Source organism: Podarcis liolepis (assembly GCF_965112155.1).
Source record: "Podarcis liolepis genome assembly, chromosome: 13".
In the NCBI taxonomy this organism is placed as follows: Eukaryota; Metazoa; Chordata; class Lepidosauria; order Squamata; family Lacertidae; genus Podarcis; species Podarcis liolepis.
Genome location: NC_139573.1, coordinates 2,106,307 through 2,130,304, shown reverse-complemented (window position 1 = coordinate 2,130,304; position 23,998 = coordinate 2,106,307). Strand labels below are relative to the sequence as shown.

The following is a 23,998-nucleotide window of genomic DNA, read 5'->3' as shown; positions in this document are numbered from 1 at the left end:
CCTTCTCCTTAATGCCACTATCCACGCTGGAGATTTGATCAGGATCTCCCTTCTCCTTAATTAAAAGGAGGATTTACTATGTCCTCAGGGCTTGTTGCCATGTACTCACCCCAGCCGGCTGTTCTCTGCCCTGTCCTCCCAACCTCGGGTCTTCAAATCCGTTGTCCTCTGTCCCAGGATACAGCAAGAGGGTCAAGTTGCCTTCTGTCCCCCTCCGAAGAAAAGGTTCGGTGTGCACCTGGAAGCCAGGAAGTCCGTTGGCCCTCCGCTGTCACTGCCCAGAGGGCAAGGGAGCTGCCTCCTGGTCTCTGAGGACACTTAAAGTCCTTCTGATCCGAGTCACTTTTGGCACCAGAAATGAAAGGGACTTCAGAAATACAGACCAGGAATGTAAAAAAATCAGGCAGCAAAGTTTCTTAAAGAAAAAGCTTTTTTATTTGGATTTTTGTCCGACAAAAAGCAAATAGGGTGCATTCAGGAAAATGAAGAATGCCCACCCCTCCTTGGGGGTAGCTAACTCATATACCTTCTTGCAAAGCATAGTTCAGCCCCTTGGCATCCCTTTAGCCAATGATTGACAATTTCCTATGGTCATTGATGCATATTCATTAAAGCTCAACCAATGAATAAATTGGTGTGTCCTTTTCGGTTCCAAGTTGCCTATTCCACTAGGTGGCGCTACTGGCTTATAATCTACTTAACCTCTGTACTACTTCCAGGAAGTACCCCTGACCACATGCTTCCTAGAAATGTGCCGAAGCGAGTCGTGTGGTTTAGCACCTGGAGCCTGGCGGTCAGCAAACATCCTGCTACTTGCCTTTGTCAGGGGTCGTTTCTCAGAAATGGCTTAACCTCAGGTGCAAGCTACCCTAACCGCATCCTTGCAAGCTAGCTGCCTCTACAGAAGGTGCAAAGTGGTAAACAGGAGAAAGAGAAATAGTCTTTAGCTTGCTAAAATGACTTTATGCTTTTAGCTTCTAGTTTGCTCTCAAAATGGTGTCAGAGGTTCTTAAATGGCTTTAGAGGTCCTTAGCCTGGCTCTCCATTGGTCATCCTGACCTTCACCCCTCCACATGCACACGAAAGCTCATACCAAGAACTAACTTAGTTGGTCTTTAAGGTGCTACTGGAAGAAAAAAAATTTTTTACTTCACCTGTAGTAAGATTTTGTTGCAAGTCCACCTCCTCCAATCTTTGTTTGATGACATTTTTTTGCTGTAATTAGATCTAAGTTTAGTATATCGGAAGGAGAGATTCCATAAGTCAACAGTTTGGAATGGATTTTTGTTGCCCATGGGCTGGTGAATTCATCTCTCCAAAGACACTGAATAAGATGGTAATTGGGCAATTTATGCCAGAGAGACAGCCAGTAATTAAAAGCATGTCTCCACATCAGGATCTCTAAGGAGGGGGTCTTAAGTTCTAAATGAATAGCAGAGTTGCTTACACAGGAGGGTAGTTTCAAAAGGCGTCTGAGAATTTTTTTTTGCAATGTCACCAGAGGCATGAGGTTTACAAAAGCGCCCCATAAAGGGACCACATAGGCCATAGTTGCAACCACTTTTGCACTATAAACTTTTAAGGCAGATGGGACATGCATAGCCCCCTCTGTAAAGAAAAAGTGTAATAGAGCGTAGATAAGGGCTTTGCCCTCATTTTGTAAGTATGTGATATGCGCTTGCCATCCCATATTATGCTGGAAGTAAATTCCTAGATATTGAAATTTGTAGACTTGTTCAATTGGCTTCCCCTCGAGTTCCCATCTATACATTTTACGACTCCTGGAAAAAATTAGAACTTTAGATTTGGAATGGTTAATGGCAAGTAAATTTGATTGGCAATATAACGCGAAGATCTTGAAAGCCCTCCTCAAACCAATTCTTGAATATGAGAGGATCACCGCATCGTCAGCGTACAATAATAAGGGGCAGCGATAGTCTGCAAGCCTGGGTGCATGAATGGTGGTTTGGGCCTCAGCTAGGGGAGTTCTCATGTCACTGATGTAAAGATTAAAGAGATAGGGGGCAAGGATGCACCCTTGTCGTACCCCCTTGTTTATTGATACAGAGTTTGTGAGATCGCCCTCGGGTGTTAACCTCACCCTCGCGGCCGTCCCTTCATGTAATTTGATCATAAGCCACAACAGCCTTTTCTCTATGCCCCACTTTGCCAATTTTTCCCATAGCAGCTCTCTAGAGATACTGTCAAAAGCTGCCTTCAGATCTATAAAAGCGGCACATAGAAGACCATGAGTGGGGAAAGAATACTTCCGCACCAAATGATATAAAATTAGTGCATGGTCAATAGAAGCACGATTTGGTCTAAACCCGGCCGGTTCATGGCCTATCAGATTGGAATCTTCAGCCCATTGGGTTAGTCTGGTTAGCAGGAAGCGAGTATAGATTTTTCCGATGATTGATAATAAGCTGATATTACGATAGTTTCCTGGGACCTCTGGTGGTCCTTTTTTATATATAGGAATTATGATGGACTCCTTCCATGATCTAAGTATCTGGCCCGTGGCATTAATTGCATCAAAGATTTTTGCAAGGATTTTGGCCCACCATAGTGGGTGTTGTTTAATAGCTTCCGATAGCTGTCTGGGAGAAATATTTTCTTAGAAATTGTTCCCATGTCGGGGCTGGTATAACCGTCAATGGGTATTTCCTCGATCTTTTGTTAATTAAATTCCAGAAACCACGAGAGCTGCGAAGCTTAGAGGCAGCAATCAACACTTGCCAACGTCTTAGGTGCTATTCATGCTTGGCTGACTTCTGTGCCTGTTTGTAAGCAATTTTGGCTTGCAAGTACTCTGGGGGAAGAGTTCAGCTCCAGAAGATTTATATCTGTTGTAAATACAACAGAGAGAGAGCCTAGCTTGCTTACATTTGGAATCAAACCAAGGAGCACCGAACCTGGGTTGGTCTCGGTTAACCAGGTGAGTCGGCATCGTAAAGAAGTTAGTTAAAGCTACGGAGAGGTGGGAGAACCACTCCAATATCCTATTTGGTTCAGACAACTCCGCCACTGAGACAATAAAGGATTCGGAGATATTCCTCTGGAAGAATTCTGCGTATTTTCGGGCCTGTTTCATAGACCATTTAGTGCTTCTTACTTGAGCTGCAGCATTTAAACCTACATGAATTGGGTGTGAGCTGCTAACCGGGTGCCAGTCAAGTGTTAGCTTGGCCTCTAGAGGTAGGTGGTCACTGGATTGCACATTGTCTACTTTGAAATAAAAGAAGTTTGAGAATAGGTCTTCTGAAACAAGAAGGTAGTCTAGGACACTATTTGATGTTATGCCCAAATGAATGAATTCTCCTGGCACGTCCGGAGGGCAATGGCCATTCAAAATGTTCAAATTCATACGAATGGCCAATTGATAGAGAAGGACTCCCGCCTCATTCACTCTGATGTCCTTAGATCTTCTTGATGTGAAAGAGATTAAATCAGATTTTGGATAGGGGGGAGGTACTCACCACTTGGCCTTGATTATCCCCTCCCAATTGGCGGCTGTATGTGCATTAAAGTCACCACCCATTATCGATGGTATATTAGGGTACCTAGCATAACATGCCAATAAATGATCTTCCAGAGAATCCCATCTATAATGGAGGTCCGATACAAGACCACCTGGAGGAAGATAAACATTGGTGATTAATAGGGAGAATTTTTCGCTTGAAATCAGACCTGTAAAAGCAAAAGGAGGAAAAATATGAACTAGTGAGAGTTTAGCGCTCATTTTAAGCGATATGGCGATTGCAAGACCACCTCTGGACCAGCCACCTTTTTGGGAGGGACTAGCTGGAAGTGATATCAGTTCAAAGCCATTTATATCTATTTTATCTTCTTCCCATGTTTCTTGCAAAAGAATTATCTGAAAAGAGTTTATATAGGACAAAAATTCAGGGTCTAATCTTTTGCTTTTCCAGCCAGCAATATTCCAACTTAGGACTGCTAACTGGGTACTTCTGTGTTGTTCTTTTAACAGTCAAAGCGAAGGGGGGACAGATTCTCTGGAAGAGACAGAAGACGTAACAAAAAAAATATTTTTTTTTTACATTGAGAAGATGGTAACTGAGAGGAGCCCTCCGAATTAAATTTTTTAACAATTTGGTTCGACTGTTGGAGCACCGAAGTTGATCTACTAAAAGTAGATCCCTGAACAGGAAGTCTCTTCATTTCGAAATTCTTTGTACAACTTGACAGAGAGATACCCAGGGAGGGAGAAATTGAGTCCATCGGAGGAAACCCACTAGCAGATTTATCATCAGGCATTAGGATGATTTTATTGATGCGTCCCATCGGGTCTTCAATCGTTTCTGACGACGGGTCCCGAAGTGTAACATTCACAGTTGAGGGGACATCGGGGGCAGTAATTGCGGAAGACTCTCTCGGGGGCATCACTTGTGAACTACTTCTATAACTGGTCGAAACTGGGGAAGATTCTAGCTCTGGCATAGATGAGTGAGTTAAAGAGGGATTTGAGTCAGGCAGGGAAATCAGAGTTTCGTCCTTAGGTGTGTTGGTCGATGGATATAGATGAAGGTTAAGAGAGGATGGCAGAGCCTGGTCGTCTCGTGGAGTAGCACTGGGGGCATTAACAACTTGAAGATTTGAGTCTTGCAAGATGGTTTTTGTTTCCAAAGTGGGGCTGAGCTGAAGAGGGCCTACCACTTCTGTCCGGTGAGTCCAAGTGGGATTGTTTAAAGCATCGTTAGTATCTTCCTCTCTGTGTTGGACTTGCAAAAGCTGAGATTTAAGCGTATCAAATCTTTGCATCATCACCGACTGTTCTTTCGGAGGGAGGGCTCTGAACGAATCAATAAGTTCCCTTTCATCAAGGGCAGTCTGCAGGTTTCCGTCCTCATGTATGGCTGTTTGAGAGGGTATCGAAATTGGTCGGAAATGGCACACTGCAGAATCATCGCAGGAGGGTCTGGCAGTATTTTGAAGTAAAGCAGAGTCACTTGTCCTAATGTCCTCACCGCCCGGGCACCTATTTAGAAGGGGTTTGATCTTGCTATCTACAAAAACCCTTGTTGCTACGATATCAGCCATGGACAAAAGCGTTTTCCGCCTGACAATAATAGATGGTATCTTTTCAGAGTGAAACGCAAGTTTCACCTTCAAGAAGGTGGTCTGTCGGAACAGGGGCATCACCACATATAGATCAATCTGGTGTTTCTTAATTTTTAAAAGTTTGCTTAAACAGTCTTTAGACCCTTCTAGTGATGACCATCTTCCTATTTCCGACCTGACAGAAAGGCAACTTTTATTGGGTTGCAGAGTTAATATCTGATTATTCAATTGGGAATTTAAGATATATTTAATTTTAGTCTCCTTTCTTTTATCTGAACTGGGGTGAGGCAATAAGTTTTTGACCTCACAAACTGAAGATTGTGTTGTTGATTCAAGTTTTTCGACTTTCAGCAGGATATTGGATAATTGTGAAGATACCTCATCCAGCCTTTTAAAGATACAGTGCAGGGTCTTAATTACTAAGTGTAACTGCTCACAACTGGGGAACTCCCCCCTATCAGATGTTAAATCATCATCCTGTGATGAGAGTTTTTCTTTCATATTCTCCTTTACCGGCTTTACTTTGGAAAAATTTGGAGTCGTCAGAGTTGAAGTGTCTTCTAAATCAATTAGAGTTAGGAAGCGATTTTGAGTTTCCACCGCTAGGCAATGCTTGGCATTGTCACTCCCTCTTCTACTCCGGTGTGGCACCAGCCTTGATAGTTTTGGTTTGGGTGATGATAGGGGCTCGTCAAAGTCTCTCAAGCGTTTGTTCTGACCCATACTTCCTCAGGCCAAGGATTATACGATTCTTAAGTTAGCATAACATTTAACACACAAATAAGATAGTTAAGACCACCAGAAGATGGCACCGTGGGTGTAAGCTCCTTGGATGGATACTAATCGTGAAGTTTTCCTCTCCACTGCGGTAAAATCCACTTACAACCTCAGCCTTCCGTGGGCGTCTCGGACCCAGTTTGCAGCTTCTCACAAGAGGAAGTATTGAAATGTGACAGCCTCAAAATGTCTAGAGGGTAGGATGCCAAGTGTCCTGGCTCCACTGACCTCTCTCAGCCCTCTATGACAGCAGCCTGGGCACAAACGATAACTTATTCAGGATTTAAACACCACACGGCGTCTTCCTCTTAAGCCCTCTCTCCAATTAAGATAACGGCGTTCTCTTCTCTTTTAGCGGCCGAGGCCGGCCCGCTGATAAGAGAGAAACGAGGAGCAGTCTGCAGCAATCCGGAGCAGGGTCGAATCTCTCAGAAGGTTGCCATGGCATATAGCTGCAGCAATTATAAAATTATAAAATCCAGGCTGACTGGATCAGTTAAGATAAAATATAAAGGATTAAAGATTAAAGATTAAAAGAACTCCTAGGAGCCCCGGTAGGCGCGTCTTACCTCGGTGCCATTTTCTCCCCTCCCGTCTCCCTGGTGACTGGGAGCGGCTGCCGAGTCCACATAACACCGGTCCTGAAAGACCTCCATTGGCTCCCAGGACGTTTCCGAGCACAATTCAAAGTGTTGGTGCTGACCTTGAAAGCCCTAAACGGCCTCAAAGGCCCAGGAGACCTGAAGGAGCGTCTCCACCTCCATCGTTCTGCCCGGACACTGAGGTCCAGCTCCGAGGGCCTTCTGGTGGTTCCCTCCCTGCGAGAAGCCAAGTTACAGGGAACCGGGCAGAGGGCCTTCTCGGTGGTGGCGCCCGCCCTGTGGAACACCCTCCCATAAGATGTCAAAGAGAAAAACAACTACCAGACTTTTAGAAGACATCTGAAGGCAGCCCTGTTTCGGGAAGCTTTTAATGTTTGATGTATCACAGTATTTTAATATTCTTTTGGAAGCCGCCCAGAGTGGCTGGGGAAGCCCAGCCAGATGGGTAGGGTATAAATAATAATTTATTATTATATTATTATTGCAGGGGGTTGGACTAGATGACCCACAGGGTCCCTTCCAACTGTACAATCCTGTGGTTCTATGAGTTTTGGGTTCCAGAGTTTGTGGGTGTCAGGCACCCATAATTCCTAGGTTTAGTTAGTGTTGGCACATGACCTATCCTTGCAGAGCTAAACTCTTAATATTTAAAAAATACGAATAACACCTGACAGTGCACACTCCACAGATAACCAGTCCTTAACCCTTCAAAATTAGGAAACACCCCTTGAACAAATAGGCCCTTTATTTGAGTTTATAATATTTAGTCTCAGGCTGAACACTGATACCCCTTCCGAGCAGATAGCAGGAAGTTATTGAGGAAACCTAAACTTTACAACTGATGAAAAGACCCTGATGTTGGGAAAGATGGAGGGCCCAAGGAGAAGGGGACGCAGAGGACGAGATGGTGGAGCAGTGTTCTCGAAGCTACCAGCATGAGTCTGACCAAACTGCGGGAGGCAGTGGAAGACAGGAGGGCCTGGCGTGCTCTGGTCCAGGGGTCCAAGAAGAGGCGGACACCACTAAACGACAACAACAAATGTGCCATTGAATCTAACGCGCGCCTCAGTTTTCAGAACCTTGAAACCAAAAAAAGGTACTTGCTGGCAAACCAAAATGTGTCTTCGCATCTAATGCGTGCACCTTGATTCTTGCAACGTAACCTGGCCAGAAGAGGTGAGCATTAGATTTGAGTAAATATGGTAACTTCCTGAGAGAGTGACAAGATAAGAGTGCTTGGGGGATTCCTTGCAGGACAAGAGGATTAGAAACTTTGTCGCGCTTTATTTTCCTTGGCAAGTCTTGTCCTACAAGGAAAACAAGGAACTTATTCATGTATGCAGCAACAGCGGCAAGTGTCTTGATGGTACAAGGATGGAAGAATGAGGAAATCCCAACAAAACAATAGTGGCAAGAGAAAGTGATGAACTATGCAGAGCTAAAAGTAAAGGTAAAGGTAAAGGGACCCCTGACCATTAGGTCCAGTCGTGGCCGACCCTGGGGTTGCGGCACTCATCTCGCTTTATTGGCCAAGGGAGCCGGCGTACAGCTTCAGGGTCATGTGGCCAGCAGGACTAAGCCGCTTCTGGCGAACCAGAGCAGCGCACGGAAACGCCGTTTACCTTCCCACCGGAGTGGTACCTATTTATCTACCTGCACTTTGACATGCTTTTCAACTGCTAGCTGGGCAGGAGCTGGGATCAAGCAACGGGAGCTCCCTCTGTCACGGGGATTCAAACCGCGACCTTCTGATCAGCAAGTCCTAGGCTCTGTGGTTTAACCCACAGCACCACCCACGTCCTGCTAAACTTGCTAAACTGACATAAAATTGTGAGATAAGGACAACTGTGACTTCAAAGAAGAACGGGAACGTTTTACAAAGTATTTAAAAAGACAAGAAAATGAATTGGACTCCTTGGCAGGTTTTGAATAAACATACACAAATGTAGTGATTGATAACATGGACAATAGATAATATAAGAATTGAAATAATGTTATAATATGCAGAGAATAACATGTGCTGTGAAATCAGAGAGAGGAGCTGAGGGAAGTTTCGGAGGGCAGGGAGGGTTTGATGGGGAATGGGGAAAAAGGAGGGGAAATAATGAATATGATATGTTTTGATATACAGTGGTACCTCAGGTTACGTACGCTTCAGGTTACATACGCTTCAGGTTACAGACTCCGCTAACCCAGAAACAGTGCTTCAGGTTAAGAACTTTGCTTCAGGATGAGAACAGAAATCGTGCTCCGGCGGCGCAGCGGTAGCAGGAGGCCCCATTAGCTAAAGTGGTGCTTCAGGTTAAGAACAGCTTCAGGTTAAGAACGGACCTCCGGAACGAATTAAGTACTTAACCCGAGGTACCACTGTACTGTTATGTTGAAATTGTCAATAAAAAAATTAATAAAGAAAAAAAGAAACGTCCCACTTTGCAATTTTAGAATCGGGACGAAACCTGTATAATTTCCATAAGGATTCAGACCTGGGAGATCGCCTGGGCTAAGCACCTGGGCGGAACAGCTGCTTGGCATGCAGAAGGAAACTGCCTCAATCTCCAAGCAGGGCAGCCCTGAGCCCGAAGGGTCCGGCTCAGCAGCTTCCGAACGCTCGATAATTCAGACCAGCCTTTCATTTGAACCGTGAGAAGGTCCTGGGTTCAAAATCCGGGTAGGAATCAGGCCTGAAGTCCTGCAGAGCTTCTGCCAGCCAGTGTGGGAACTGCTGGCCTAGATGAACGCTCAGTGCTCTGACCCAATGTTAGGTCGTTTTTAGGATGCTCCAGTTGTGGTGCTGCGCCCTGCAGATTATACAAGCCGGTCTCCGTTCTCGGTTGCCACTCCCTCCGCTGCTTGCGGAACAAACACCAGCCACCTGTTGCACCTGTTGCACCTGGTAAAGTCCTGCAGAGATGTTCCTTTGAGACCAGGCTTGCCCTGATCCGTAAGACCGTCCTTCACGTTTTCGAATCCCCCAGAGGTCTGTTTCCTTGCCCCTTTTATCCATTTCAGTGTGGCTTTTATAATTCTGCCTTTTTATAATTTTATAATTATAATTAATTTTAATTTATAATTTTATAATTCTGCCTTTTTTATAATTCTGCCTGCCTGGTTTTAGCTCGTGCCTTTCGTTGTTACGGAATTGTACAGAAGTGGAGGGTTGTGGGGGTCCCCCAAAGGTCATCCAGCCCAGCCCAATGCAGTGCAGGAATCGCGGCACATGTTTCAATGATACATGGATGGCGTTTTTAAATAAATAAAGCGGCTAGGTTGCACTCTGGTGGAGAGCAACTGGAAGGAGCCCCTGGGGCAATAGAGGGCAATTCCGAAAATGTCACTACTCATAACTTTTGAAGAAGAAGAATTTATTATTTATACCCCGCCCATCTGGCTGGGTTTCCCCAGCCACTCTGGGCGGCTTCCAACAGAATATTAAAATAAAATAGTCTAATAAACATTAAAAGCTTCCCTAAAGAGGGCTGCCTTCAGATGTCTTCTAACAGTCTGGTAGTTGTTGTTCTCTTTGACATCTGGTGGGAGGGCGTTCTGCAGGGTGGGTGCCACCACCGAGAAGGCCCTCTGCCTGGTTCCCTTGTAGCTTGGCTTTTCGCAGTGAGGGAACCGCCAGAAGGCCCTCGGAGCTGGACCTCCGTGTCCGGGCAGAACGATGGGGGTGGAGAGGCTCCTTCAGGTCTACTGGACCTTTGAGGCCGTTTAGGGCTTTCAAGGTCAGCACCAACACTTTGAATTGTGTTTGGAAATGTACTGGGAGCCAATGTACCGTAGATCTTTCAAGACTGGTGTTATGTGGTCTTGGCAACCGCTCCCAGTCAACAGTCTGGCTGCCGCATTCTGGATTAATTGTAGTTTCCAGGTCACCTTCAAAGGTAGCCCCACGTAGAGCGCATTGCAGTAGTCCAAGCGGGAGATGACCAGAGCATGCACCACTCTGGTGAGGCAGTCTGTGGGCTGTAGGAATGAAAAATCACGGGAGACGAGAGAGGCAGGTGCAACATGAGGCATTGCCACAGGTGGGCCTGTGGCTGATTGGTTGATACATACACAAAGAAACTTGTGATTGGTTAACATAAGTACTAAGGCGGGAATTACATGTGAGAGGTGGGGATTACATGTGATCATTTATCATCGATGGAGTAAAGGCTGGGAATCGAAGCTGGAACTAGACAGGCATGAAGCCTCCTAATTAAATTGTAACTAGAGATTAATATGGCACGAAACAATACAACAATCAAGTTCTGTAGATGTGGTCAGCTAGGCATGGAGAGCAGGTCATGTTGTTTTCCATGCGCTTAGGATGACTGAACAAGGAAAAGAATGTCCTGGTGTTTGGAACAGTTTTGTACAGTTTGTGCAGAAGCAGATTGTAAGCGAGACTTTCCCAGAATGCAAGAGAAAAGAGGAGCAAGGCTTCCCCATAATGGAGCAGTTTTGTGTAGAAGGAGAACTAACAGTTATATGCAGAAAAGAGGACTTCCCTTTAGTGGGCAGATAGGATGTCAGCCTGCATACCAGATGGAGCTGGTAAACAGCCGCCCTGGACACAGAATTAACCTGCTCCTCCATGGACAGCAATTGGTCCAAAATGACTCCCAGGCTGCGCACCTGGTCCTTCAGGGGCACAGTTACCCCATTCAGGACCAAGGAGTCATCCACACCTGCCCACCTCCTGTCCCCCAAAAACATTACTTCTGCCTTCAACCTCAATCCACTAGCCATCATCCATTCTCCAACCGCCTCCAGACACTCACACAGGACCTTCACCGCCTTCACTGGTTCTGATTTGAAAGAGATGTAGAGCTGGGTATCATCCGCATATTGATGGACACCCAGTCCAAACCCCCTGATGATCTCTCCCAGCGGCTGCCTGTAGATGTTGAAAAGCATGGGGGAGAGGACAGAACCCTGAGGCACCCCACAGGTGAGAGCCCAGGGGTCTGAACACTCATCCCCCACCACCACTTTCTGGACACGGCCCACGAAGAAGGAGCGGAACCACTGTTTGACAGTGCCCCCAGCTCCCAGCCCCTCTAGATTGTCCAGAAGGATGTTATGGTCGATGGTATCAAACGCCGCTGAGAGATCCAGCAGAACTAGGAAACAGCTCTCACCTTTGTCCCTAGCCCGCCGGAGATCATCGACCAGCGCGACCAAGGCAGTTTCAGTCCCATGATGAGGCCTGAATCCCGTCTGGAAGGGATCCAAATGGTCCGCATCCTGCAGGCATGCTTGGAGTTGTTCAGCAACCACACGCTCAATCACCTTGCCCAAGAATGGAAGATTTGAGACTGGGCGATAGTTGGCCATTGTGGTTGGTCTAGAGATGGTTTTTTAAGAAGCGGCTTAATAACCGCCTCTTTCAGCGGGTCTGGGAAGGCTCCCTCACGGAGGGAAGCATTCACCACCCCACGAAGCCCATCACCCAGCCCTTCCCGGCTAGCTTTTATTAGCCAGGATGGGCAAGGATCCAGGAGACAGGTGGTTGGCTTCACTCGTCCAAGCAGCCTGTCCACATCCTCGGAGGTAACAGATTGGAATTGATCCCACGCAACTTGACTAGACAGGACTCTAGCACTCTCCCGCCCCGGTCCTGCTCCCACGGTGGCGTTTACCTCTTCCCGAATCTGAGTGACTTTACCTGCAAAAAACTTTGCAAAATCATTGCAGGAGATCATGTGGCCCCTACTGGGCCCCGATGGAGCAGGTGGTTCCGCTAAATTGTGAACCATCTGGAAAAGTCTCCTGCTGCTGTTTTCTGCAGATGCAATAGAGGCGGCGAAGAAAGTCTTCTTCGCCGTCGCTACCGCCACTTGGTAGGCTCGACATTGAGCTCTAACCCGTGTCCGGTCAGCTTCAGAATGAGTTATCCACCACCTGCGCTCTAGCCGCCTCAGCGATTGTTTCATTGCCCTCAGATCCGTGGAAAACCACGGGGCTGTCCGGGCTCCATGCAATCGGAGAGGGCGCTTCGGAGCCAAACAGTCAATAGCCCTGGTTAACTCCGCATTCCAGCGGGCCACCAGGGAATCAGCCGAAAGGCCATTAACCTCGGATAAAGCATCCCCTACCACTCTCTGGAAACCATTTGGATCCATTAAGCGGTGGGGGAGGACTATCCGAATCGGTCCCACCCACAAAAGAAAACATTTCAACGCCAGCAGAGGTTGCAATTGTAAGCAGAGGTTTTTTTGCTTATCAGATGTTCTCAGGTAAGGGAAAATCCAGCTTTTTAATTTTTTTTTTTAAATGCTGTGATGTCCATATGGCATTTGGGATATTGTATTATGGATTGTTTGATGTTGGCTTTTCCAACATTAAATATTTCCCCTCCAGCTTTTCTCGATCCTCCTTTTAGTTTGCTGGGCTTCTGGTCGTACGCTGTATATTTTGCTATGAATGAACTTCCTCATAAGCATGTGGGTTCTCTGTTGTCAGGGGTTCTTCAGCAAAGGCTAGATGGCCACCTGCCAGGGATTCTAACCCTCGATTCCTGCAGGTGCGCAGCCTGGGACTCATTCTGGACTCACCGCTGTCCATGGAGGCGCAGGTCAATTCTGTGTCCAGGGCGGCTGTCTGCCAGCTCCATCTGGTACGCTGGATGAGACCCTCCCTGCCCACTGTCTGTCTCCCCAGAGTGGTGCATGCTCTGGTTATCTCCCGCTTGGACTACTGCCATGCGCTCTACGTGGGGCTACCTTTGAAGGTGATCCAGAAACTAGAATTAATCCAGAATGCTAGACTGGTGACTGGGATAGATAGATAGATAGATAATACTTTATTCGGCTATAAGCCCACCAGATAAAACCAATCAGTAAATAAAATAGCATTTTACATTCTAAAATATCAACTAAAATATTTCAACGCATAATCTCCTTCACATTACATACAGTCTCTAGATGTACCATATTGTGGCCTTGAATATAAAGATGGTGGATAGAGTTTACTAGATTTTAATAGTCATGCATCATTCCATGAAGTCTTTTATATGAGAGAACAGAATTCAGGAATCTTGCAACCTGTAATGTTCTATAAGAGTCAATGTCCTGGAGTAGATAGGCTAGATGTAATTCAGGTGGTTTAGCAACAGTTTCCAAAATGATTGAACTCAGAATCCTTGATCGGGGAACAATATATAAAGGACAATTAAACAAGATGTGATGGAGGGATTCTATTGATTTGTTGCCACATGCGCATAAAACAGAGGTTTCACTGTTAGAAAATCTATTGCTCAGCACATTTGAGGGGAACACATTAAATCTGGCTCTAGCAAAAGCGAATCTATGCGACGCAACCGATAAGGTAGACAAATATCGAGGTATCTGGGACATAAGTGTACTGCCTTGATTTATCGGGGAAGTGTGCATGCACACGAAAGCTCATACCAAGAACTAACTTAGTTGGTCTTTAAGGTGCTACTGGAAGAAAAAAATTTTTTTACTTCACCTGTAGTAAGATTTTGTTGCAAGTCCACCTCCTCCAATCTTTGTTTGATGACATTTTTTTGCTGTAATTAGATCTAAGTTTAGTATATCGGAAGGAGAGATTCCATAAGTCAACAGTTTGGAATGGATTTTTGTTGCCCATGGGCTGGTGAATTCATCTCTCCAAAGACACTGAATAAGATGGTAATTGGGCAATTTATGCCAGAGAGACAGCCAGTAATTAAAAGCATGTCTCCACATCAGAATCTCTAAGGAGGGGGTCTTAAGTTCTAAATGAATAGCAGAGTTGCTTACACAGGAGGGTAGTTTCAAAAGGCGTCTGAGAATTTTTTTTTGCAATGTCACCAGAGGCATGAGGTTTACAAAAGCGCCCCATAAAGGGACCACATAGGCCATAGTTGCAACCACTTTTGCACTATAAACTTTTAAGGCAGATGGGACATGCATAGCCCCCTCTGTAAAGAAAAAGCGTAATAGAGCGTAGATAAGGGCTTTGCCCTCATTTTGTAAGTATGTGATATGCGCTTGCCATCCCATATTATGCTGGAAGTAAATTCCTAGATATTGAAATTTGTAGACTTGTTCAATTGGCTTCCCCTCGAGTTCCCATCTATACATTTTACGACTCCTGGAAAAAATTAGAACTTTAGATTTGGAATGGTTAATGGCAAGTAAATTTGATTGGCAATATAACGCGAAGATCTTGAAAGCCCTCCTCAAACCAATTCTTGAATATGAGAGGATCACCGCATCGTCAGCATACAATAATAAGGGGCAGCGATAGTCTGCAAGCCTGGGTGCATGAATGGTGGTTTGGGCCTCAGCTAGGGGAGTTCTCATGTCACTGATGTAAAGATTAAAGAGATAGGGGGCAAGGATGCACCCTTGTCGTACCCCCTTGTTTATTGATACAGAGTTTGTGAGATCGCCCTCGGGTGTTAACCTCACCCTCGCGGCCGTCCCTTCATGTAATTTGATCATAAGCCACAACAGCCTTTTCTCTATGCCCCACTTTGCCAATTTTTCCCATAGCAGCTCTCTAGAGATACTGTCAAAAGCTGCCTTCAGATCTATAAAAGCGGCACATAGAAGACCATGAGTGGGGAAAGAATACTTCCGCACCAAATGATATAAAATTAGTGCATGGTCAATAGAAGCACGATTTGGTCTAAACCCGGCCGGTTCATGGCCTATCAGATTGGAATCTTCAGCCCATTGGGTTAGTCTGGTTAGCAGGAAGCGAGTATAGATTTTTCCGATGATTGATAATAAGCTGATATTACGATAGTTTCCTGGGACCTCTGGTGGTCCTTTTTTATATATAGGAATTATGATGGACTCCTTCCATGATCTAAGTATCTGGCCCGTGGCATTAATTGCATCAAAGATTTTTGCAAGGATTTTGGCCCACCATAGTGGGTGTTGTTTAATAGCTTCCGATAGCTGTCTGGGAGAAATATTTTCTTAGAAATTGTTCCCATGTCGGGGCTGGTATAACCGTCAATGGGTATTTCCTCGATCTTTTGTTAATTAAATTCCAGAAACCACGAGAGCTGCGAAGCTTAGAGGCAGCAATCAACACTTGCCAACGTCTTAGGTGCTATTCATGCTTGGCTGACTTCTGTGCCTGTTTGTAAGCAATTTTGGCTTGCAAGTACTCTGGGGGAAGAGTTCAGCTCCAGAAGATTTATATCTGTTGTAAATACAACAGAGAGAGAGCCTAGCTTGCTTACATTTGGAATCAAACCAAGGAGCACCGAACCTGGGTTGGTCTCGGTTAACCAGGTGAGTCGGCATCGTAAAGAAGTTAGTTAAAGCTACGGAGAGGTGGGAGAACCACTCCAATATCCTATTTGGTTCAGACAACTCCGCCACTGAGACAATAAAGGATTCGGAGATATTCCTCTGGAAGAATTCTGCGTATTTTCGGGCCTGTTTCATAGACCATTTAGTGCTTCTTACTTGAGCTGCAGCATTTAAACCTACATGAATTGGGTGTGAGCTGCTAACCGGGTGCCAGTCAAGTGTTAGCTTGGCCTCTAGAGGTAGGTGGTCACTGGATTGCACATTGTCTACTTTGAAATAAAAGAAGTTTGAGAATAGGTCTTCTGAAACTAGAAGGTAGTCTAGGACACTATTTGATGTTATGCCCAAATGAATGAATTCTCCTGGCACGTCCGGAGGGCAATGGCCATTCAAAATGTTCAAATTCATACGAATGGCCAATTGATAGAGAAGGACTCCCGCCTCATTCACTCTGATGTCCTTAGATCTTCTTGATGTGAAAGAGATTAAATCAGATTTTGGATAGGGGGGAGGTACTCACCACTTGGCCTTGATTATCCCCTCCCAATTGGCGGCTGTACGTGCATTAAAGTCACCACCCATTATCGATGGTATATTAGGGTACCTAGCATAACATGCCAATAAATGATCTTCCAGAGAATCCCATCTATAATGGAGGTCCGATACAAGACCACCTGGAGGAAGATAAACATTGGTGATTAATAGGGAGAATTTTTCGCTTGAAATCAGACCTGTAAAAGCAAAAGGAGGAAAAATATGAACTAGTGAGAGTTTAGCGCTCATTTTAAGCGATATGGCGATTGCAAGACCACCTCTGGACCGGCCACCTTTTTGGGAGGGACTAGCTGGAAGTGATATCAGTTCAAAGCCATTTATATCTATTTTATCTTCTTCCCATGTTTCTTGCAAAAGAATTATCTGAAAAGAGTTTATATAGGACAAAAATTCAGGGTCTAATCTTTTGCTTTTCCAGCCAGCAATATTCCAACTTAGGACTGCTAACTGGGTACTTCTGTGTTGTTCTTTTAACAGTCAAAGCGAAGGGGGGACAGATTCTCTGGAAGAGACAGAAGACGTAACAAAAAAAAATATTTTTTTTTTACATTGAGAAGATGGTAACTGAGAGGAGCCCTCCGAATTAAATTTTTTAACAATTTGGTTCGACTGTTGGAACACCGAAGTTGATCTACTAAAAGTAGATCCCTGAACAGGAAGTCTCTTCATTTCAAAATTCTTTGTACAACTTGACAGAGAGATACCCAGGGAGGGAGAAATTGAGTCCATCGGAGGAAACCCACTAGCAGATTTATCATCAGGCATTAGGATGATTTTATTGATGCGTCCCATCGGGTCTTCAATCGTTTCCGACGACGGGTCCCGAAGTGTAACATTCACAGTTGAGGGGACATCGGGGGCAGTAATTGCGGAAGACTCTCTCGGGGGCATCACTTGTGAACTACTTCTATAACTGGTCGAAACTGGGGAAGATTCTAGCTCTGGCATAGATGAGTGAGTTAAAGAGGGATTTGAGTCAGGCAGGGAAATCAGAGTTTCGTCCTTAGGTGTGTTGGTCGATGGATATAGATGAAGGTTAAGAGAGGATGGCAGAGCCTGGTCGTCTCGTGGAGTAGCACTGGGGGCATTAACAACTTGAAGATTTGAGTCTTGCAAGATGGTTTTTGTTTCCAAAGTGGGGCTGAGCTGAAGAGGGCCTACCACTTCTGTCCGGTGAGTCCAAGTGGGATTGTTTAAAGCATCGTTAGTATCTTCCTCTCTGTGTTGGACTTGCAAAAGCTGAGATTTAAGCGTATCAAATCTTTGCATCATCACCGACTGTTCTTTCGGAGGGAGGGCTCTGAACGAATCAATAAGTTCCCTTTCATCAAGGGCAGTCTGCAGGTTTCCGTCCTCATGTATGGCTGTTTGAGAGGGTATCAAAATTGGTCGGAAATGGCACACTGCAGAATCATCGCAGGAGGGTCTGGCAGCATTTTGAAGTAAAGCAGAGTCACTTGTCCTAATGTCCTCACCGCCCGGGCACCTATTTAGAAGGGGTTTGATCTTGCTATCTACAAAAACCCTTGTTGCTACGATATCAGCCATGGACAAAAGCGTTTTCCGCCTGGCAATAATAGATGGTATCTTTTCAGAGTGAAACGCAAGTTTCACCTTCAAGAAGGTGGTCTGTCGGAACAGGGGCATCACCACATATAGATCAATCTGGTGTTTCTTAATTTTTAAAAGTTTGCTTAAACAGTCTTTAGACCCTTCTAGTGATGACCATCTTCCTATTTCCGACCTGACAGAAAGGCAACTTTTATTGGGTTGCAGAGTTAATATCTGATTATTCAATTGGGAATTTAAGATATATTTAATTTTAGTCTCCTTTCTTTTATCTGAACTGGGGTGAGGCAATAAGTTTTTGACCTCACAAACTGAAGATTGTGTTGTTGATTCAAGTTTTTCGACTTTCAGCAGGATATTGGATAATTGTGAAGATACCTCATCCAGCCTTTTAAAGATACAGTGCAGGGTCTTAATTACTAAGTGTAACTGCTCACAACTGGGGAACTCCCCCCTATCAGATGTTAAATCATCATCCTGTGATGAGAGTTTTTCTTTCATATTCTCCTTTACCGGCTTTACTTTGGAAAAATTTGGAGTCGTCAGAGTTGAAGTGTCTTCTAAATCAATTAGAGTTAGGAAGCGATTTTGAGTTTCCACCGCTAGGCAATGCTTGGCATTGTCACTCCCTCTTCTACTCCGGTGTGGCACCAGCCTTGATAGTTTTGGTTTGGGTGATGATAGGGGCTCTTCAAAGTCTCTCAAGCGTTTGTTCTGACCCATACTTCCTCAGGCCAAGGATTATACGATTCTTAAGTTAGCATAACATTTAACACACAAATAAGATAGTTAAGACCACCAGAAGATGGCACCGTGGGTGTAAGCTCCTTGGATGGATACTAATCGTGAAGTTTTCCTCTCCACTGCGGTAAAATCCACTTACAACCTCAGCCTTCCGTGGGCGCCTCGGACCCAGTTTGCAGCTTCTCACAAGAGGAAGTATTGAAATGTGACAGCCTCAAAATGTCTAGAGGGTAGGATGCCAAGTGTCCTGGCTCCACTGACCTCTCTCAGCCCTCTATGACAGCAGCCTGGGCACAAACGATAACTTATTCAGGATTTAAACACCACACGGCGTCTTCCTCTTAAGCCCTCTCTCCAATTAAGATAATGGCGTTCTCTTCTCTTTTAGCGGCCGAGGCCGGCCCGCTGATAAGAGAGAAACGAGGAGCAGTCTGCAGCAATCCGGAGCAGGGTCGAATCTCTCAAAAGGTTGCCATGGCATATAGCTGCAGCAATTATAAAATTATAAAATCCAGGCTGACTGGATCAGTTAAGATAAAATATAAAGGATTAAAGATTAAAGATTAAAAGAAGTCCTAGGAGCCCCGGTAGGCGCGTCTTACCTCGGTGCCATTTTCTCCCCTCCCGTCTCCCTGGTGACTGGGAGCGGCTGCCGAGTCCACATAACACCGGTCCTGAAAGACCTCCATTGGCTCCCAGGACGTTTCCGAGCACAATTCAAAGTGTTGGTGCTGACCTTGAAAGCCCTAAACGGCCTCAAAGGCCCAGTATCCCTGAAGGAGCGTCTCCACCCCCCATCGTTCTGCCCGGACACTGAGGTCCAGCTCCGAGGGCCTTCTGGCGGTTCCCTCCCTGCGAGAAGCCAAGTTACAGGGAACCAGGCAGAGGGCCTTCTCGGTGGTGGCTCCCGCCCTGTGGAACACCCTCCCTTCAGATGTCAAAGAGAAAAACAACTACCAGACTTTTAGAAGACATCTGAAGGCAGCCCTGTTTCGGGAAGCTTTTAATGTTTGATGTATCACAGTATTTTAATATTCTTTTGGAAGCCGCCCAGAGTGGCTGGGGAAGCCCAGCCAGATGGGTAGGGTATAAATAATAATTTATTATTATATTATTATTGTAGGGGGTTGGACTAGATGACCCACGGGGTCCCTTCCAACTGTACAATCCTGTGGTTCTATGAGTTTTGGGTTCCAGAGTTTGTGGGTGTCAGGCACCCATAATTCCTAGGTTTAGTTAGTGTTGGCACATGACCTATCCTTGCAGAGCTAAACTGGAAGTCACACTCTTAATATTTAAAAAATACGAATAACACCTGACAGTGCACACTCCACAGATAACCAGTCCTTAACCCTTCAAAATTAGGAAACACCCCTTGAACAAATAGGCCCTTTATTTGAGTTTATAATATTTAGTCTCAGGCTGAACACTGATACCCCTTCCGAGCAGATAGCAGGAAGTTATTGAGGAAACCTAAACTTTACAACTGATGAAAAGACCCTGATGTTGGGAAAGATGGAGGGCCCAAGGAGAAGGGGACGCAGAGGACGAGATGGTGGAGCAGTGTTCTCGAAGCTACCAGCATGAGTTTGACCAAACTGCGGGAGGCAGTGGAAGACAGGAGGGCCTGGCGTGCTCTGGTCCAGGGGTCCAAGAAGAGGCGGACACCACTAAACGACAACAACAAATGTGCCATTGAATCTAACGCGCGCCTCAGTTTTCAGAACCTTGAAACCAAAAAAAGGTACTTGCTGGCAAACCAAAATGTGTCTTCGCATCTAATGCGTGCACCTTGATTCTTGCAACGTAACCTGGCCAGAAGAGGTGAGCATTAGATTTGAGTAAATATGGTAACTTCCTGAGAGAGTGACAAGATAAGAGTGCTTGGGGGATTCCTTGCAGGACAAGAGGATTAGAAACCTTGTCGCGCTTTATTTTCCTTGGCAAGTCTTGTCCTACAAGGAAAACAAGGAACTTATTCATGTATGCAGCAACAGCGGCAAGTGTCTTGATGGTACAAGGATGGAAGAATGAGGAAATCCCAACAAAACAATAGTGGCAAGAGAAAGTGATGAACTATGCAGAGCTAAAAGTAAAGGTAAAGGTAAAGGGACCCCTGACCATTAGGTCCAGTCGTGGCCGACTCTGGGGTTGCGGCACTCATCTCGCTTTATTGGCCAAGGGAGCCGGCGTACAGCTTCAGGGTCATGTGGCCAGCAGGACTAAGCCGCTTCTGGCGAACCAGAGCAGCGCACGGAAACGCCGTTTACCTTCCCACCGGAGTGGTACCTATTTATCTACCTGCACTTTGACATGCTTTTCAACTGCTAGCTGGGCAGGAGCTGGGATCAAGCAACGGGAGCTCCCTCTGTCACGGGGATTCAAACCGCGACCTTCTGATCAGCAAGTCCTAGGCTCTGTGGTTTAACCCACAGCACCACCCACGTCCTGCTAAACTTGCTAAACTGACATAAAATTGTGAGATAAGGACAACTGTGACTTCAAAGAAGAACGGGAACGTTTTACAAAGTATTTAAAAAGACAAGAAAATGAATTGGACTCCTTGGCAGGTTTTGAATAAACATACACAAATGTAGTGATTGATAACATGGACAATAGATAATATAAGAATTGAAATAATGGGCAGGGAGGGTTTGATGGGGAATGGGGAAAAAGGAGGGGAAATAATGAATATGATATGTTTTGATATACAGTGGTACCTCAGGTTACGTACGCTTCAGGTTACATACGCTTCAGGTTACAGACTCCGCTAACCCAGAAACAGTGCTTCAGGTTAAGAACTTTGCTTCAGGATGAGAACAGAAATCGTGCTCCGGCGGCGCAGCGGTAGCAGGAGGCCCCATTAGCTAAAGTGGTGCTTCAGGTTAAGAACAGCTTCAGGTTAAGAACGGACCTCCGGAACGAATTAAGTACTTAACCCGAGGTACCACTGTACTGTTATGTTGAAATTGTCCATAAAAAAATTAATAAAGAAAAAAAGAAACGTCCCACTTTGCAATTTTAGAATCGGGACGAAACCTGTATAATTTCCATAAGGATTCAGACCTGGGAGATCGCCTGGGCTAAGCACCTGGGCGGAACACCTGCTTGGCATGCAGAAGGAAACTGCCTCAATCTCCAAGCAGGGCAGCCCTGAGCCCGAAGGGTCCGGCTCAGCAGCTTCCGAACGCTCGATAATTCAGACCAGCCTTTCATTTGAACCGTGAGAAGGTCCTGGGTTCAAAATCCGGGTAGGAATCAGGCCTGAAGTCCTGCAGAGCTTCTGCCAGCCAGTGTGGGAACTGCTGGCCTAGATGAACACTCAGTGCTCTGACCCAATGTTAGGTCGTTTTTAGGATGCTCTAGTTGTGGTGCTGCGCCCTGCAGATTATACAAGCCGGTCGCCGTTCTCTGGTTGCCACTCCCTCCGCTGCTTGCGGAACAAACACCAGCCACCTCTTGCACCTGTTGCACCTGGCAAGTCCTGCAGAGATGTTCCTTTGAGACCAGCCTCGCCCTGATCCGCAAGACCCTCCTTCACGTTTTCGAATCCCCCAGAGGTCTGTTTCCTTGCCCCTTTTATCCATTTCAGGGTGGCTTTTATAATTCTGCCTTTTTTATAATTTATAATTTTATAATTATAATTAATTTTAATTTACTGTAATTTTATAATTCTGCCTTTTTTATAATTCTGCCTGCCTGGTTTTAGCTCGTGCCTTTCGTTGTTACGGAATTGTACAGAAGTGGAGGGTTGTGGGGGTCCCCCGAAGGTCATCCAGCCCAGCCCAATGCAGCGCAGGAATCGCGGCACATGTTTCAACGATACATGGATGGCGTTTTTAAATAAATAAAGCGGCTAGGTTGCACTCTGGTGGAGAGCAACTGGAAGGAGCCCCTGGGGCAATAGAGGGCGATTACAAAAATGTCACTACTCATAACTTTTGAAGAAGAAGAATTTATTATTTATACCCCGCCCATGTGGCTGGGTTTCCCCAGCCACTCTGGGCGGCTTCCAACAGAATATTAAAATAAAATAGTCTAATAAACATTAAAAGCTTCCCTAAAGAGGGCTGCCTTCTAAAAGACTGGTAGTTGTTTTTCTCTTTGACATCTGGTGCGAGGGTGTTCCACAGGGCGGGTGCCACTACCGAGAAGGCCCTCTGCCTGGTTCCCTTTAACTTGGCTTCTCACAGGGAGGGAACCACCAGAAGGCCCTCGGTGCTGGACCTCAGTGTCCGGGCAGAACGATGGGGGTGGAGACGCTCCTTCAGGTATACAGGACCGAGGCTGTTTAGGGCTTTCAAGGTCAGCATCAACACTTTGAATTGTGCTTGGAAATGTACTGGGAACCAATGTACCGTAGATCTTTCAGGACTGGTGTTATGTGGTCTCGGCAGCCGCTCCCAGTCACCAGTCTGGCTGCCGCATTCTGGATTAATTGTAGTTTCCAGGTCACCTTCAAAGGTAGCCCCACGTAGAGCGCATTGCAGTAGTCCAAGCGGGAGATAACCAGAGCATGCACCACTCTGGTGAGGCAGTCCGCAGGCAGATAGGGTCTCAGCCTGCGTACCAGGTGGAGTTGGTAGACAGCTGCCCTGGATACAGAATTAACCTTCGCCTCCATGGACAGCTGTGAGTCCAGAACGACTCCCAGGCTGCGCACCTGGTCCTTCAGGGGCACAGTTGCCCCATTCAGGACCAGGGAGTCCTCCACACCTGCCCACCTCCTGTTCCCCAAAAACATTACTTCTGCCTTCAACCTCAATCCATTAGCCGCCATCCATCCTCCAACCGCCTCCAGACACTCACACAGGACCTTCACCTCCTTCGCTGATTCCGATTTGAAAGAAAGATAGAGCTGGGTATCATCCGCATATTGATGGACACCCAGCCCAAACCCCCGATGATCTCTCCCAGCGGCTGCATATAGATGTTAAAAAGCATGGGGGAGAGGACAGAACCCTGAGGCACCCCACAAGTGAGAGCCCAGAGGTCTGAACACTCATCCCCCACCACCACTTTCTGGACACGGCCCACAAAGAAGGAGCGGAACCACTTTATGATAGTGCCCTCAGATCCGTGGAAAACCACGGGGCTGTCCGGGCTCCATGCAATCAGAGAGGGCGCTTCGGAGCCAAACAGTCAATAGCCCTGATTAACTCCGCATTCCATCGGGCCACCAGGGAATCGGCCGAAAGGCCATCAACCTCGGATAAAGCATCGCCTACCACTCTCTGGAAACCATTTGGATCCATTAAGTGGTGGGGGAAGGACTATCCGAATCAGTCCCACCCACGAAAGAAAACATTTCAACACCAGCAGAGATTGCAATTGTAAGCAGAGGTTTTTTTGCTTATCAGATGTTCTCAGGTAAGGGAAAATCCAGATTTTTAATTTTTTTTAAAT

General features: G+C 45.9%; 1 protein-coding gene across 4 annotated transcripts in view; it reads left to right on the top strand.

Annotated features, from left to right (window-relative positions):
- Positions 1-23,998, top strand: part of UFSP1 (UFM1 specific peptidase 1) — a 224,494-nt gene that overhangs the window by 24,647 nt on the left and 175,849 nt on the right. The window lies entirely within an intron of this gene.